Source organism: Octopus bimaculoides, chromosome 3 (assembly GCF_001194135.2).
Source record: "Octopus bimaculoides isolate UCB-OBI-ISO-001 chromosome 3, ASM119413v2, whole genome shotgun sequence".
NCBI classification, from domain to species: domain Eukaryota; kingdom Metazoa; phylum Mollusca; class Cephalopoda; order Octopoda; family Octopodidae; genus Octopus; species Octopus bimaculoides.
Genome location: NC_068983.1, coordinates 120440552 through 120442331, shown reverse-complemented (window position 1 = coordinate 120442331; position 1780 = coordinate 120440552). Strand labels below are relative to the sequence as shown.

The 1780-nt window shown below is 40.3% G+C and overlaps 1 protein-coding gene across 1 annotated transcript in view; it reads right to left on the bottom strand.

Moving 5' to 3' along the window:
• The window catches only part of LOC106878128 (uncharacterized), a 5082-nt gene that overhangs the window by 1269 nt on the left and 2033 nt on the right, over positions 1 to 1780 (bottom strand). The window lies entirely within an intron of this gene.

The window sequence follows — 1780 nt, the reverse complement described above, 5'->3', positions numbered from 1 at the left end:
TATATATATATATATATATATATATTTATGTATATATGTTTATAAGGATCACGTTTGTCCTGTACATTATTTCACTCTCTCCATCAAATCAACATTCCCTAAACAGGTGTATAGTATACCATACATCAGGTGTACAAATGATCACAGAGCAAAGTGAGATGAAGTGTTTTCCTGAAGAACACATGCTACCTAGTCAAGGAAATGAAATTATTATCTCACAATCATGAGTGCAACACTGTAACGACTAGGTCATGCACCCTCATATATATATATATATATATATATATATGCACATATCCATGTGTGTGTTACTGTCTCCTTACCTTGATACTGTGTAATAGTAAACAAGTATCATTATAATGCAAATAGTGACCTTCATTCCCAATATTCTCTGAAATATGCCTGGGGAAATATTACCTTACTGTCAGGTGATGGTTGGCAGAAGAGCATCGAGTGATGGAAAATCCACCATAATAAAATCAGTCCAACCCATGGAAAAGTGGATGTTAAAACAAAAGATAGAGACTGCATGACTATTATTTGAGAGACAGAAGTCAATCTGTTGCAAACAACAATGCCGTTTCAAAAGATACAATAATTTTACATAGAGTAGCTCAGAGAAGAACGATTAATGCATTCTCTCAAATATTCTTTCAGTTATGTACTCATTCTAGCTATTCAGGTGATACAAAAATATCAATGGCAAGCAAAAGTCTCAATGATATTTTTAAAAAAAACATCCAGACAGGTCTCAGTGCAATATGGAAGTCAGCTGGTAGAAATATGCAGTTTAATGCTACACCCTAACAGTTGAGGGAACCTGTGGAAGAGGTCGGCCCAGGAAGACCTGGGCTGAGGTGGTGAGGCAAGACCTTCGTACATTGGGCCTCACCGAGGCGATGACTACGGACCGAGACCTTTGGAAATGGGCTGTGCGTGAGAAGACCCGGCAAGCCAAGTAAGATCGTTGCCAGTGCCCCTGGACTGGTTCTTGTGCGGGTGGCACATGAGATGCACCATTTTGAGCGTGGCCGTTGCCAGTACCGCCTGACTGGCTCCTGTAGGATTTTCGAGCGAGATCGTTGCCAGTGCCCCTGGACTGGCTTGTGCGGGTGGCACATAAAAGACACCATTTCGAGCGTGGCTGTTTTCGTGCGGGTGACACGTAAAAGCACCCACTACACTCTCTGAGTGGTTGGCGTTAGGAAGGGCATCCAGCTGTAGAAACTCTGCCAAATCAGACTGGAGCCTGGTGTTGCCATCCGGTTTCACCAGTCCTCAGTCAAATCGTCCAACCCATGCTAGCATGGAAAGCGGACGTTAAACGATGATGATGATGATGATGATGAATGCTAGAAATTTTGAAGCACTTTGCTATCAGCCTTTTATTATACTGCAGCCAGGACACACAGGCCCAATACTGTTTGCAATTCCAAAGTCACAGTCTGTGATACATAATACTCAGATGATTGGTAGGGTGGGCTCTGAAATTATTTACAACAGAACAAGAAAACCCTGTTAATCCCATGGAAGACATTCGTTCTCAGTCACCTCAGTTATTTCTCCCAGCCATGGGAGAATGATACCAAACTGACTGTAAAACCCAAATTCAGAAAGACTCACTCAATTCATAATATGAAGGATTGGAAGAGAAAGCTTGGAGGTGAGTTTTAAATAATGATGTGTGTGTGTACGTATGTATATGAGTATATATATGTATGCATGCTTGTGTGTATGTATATATATATATATATATATATATATATATATATATATATAT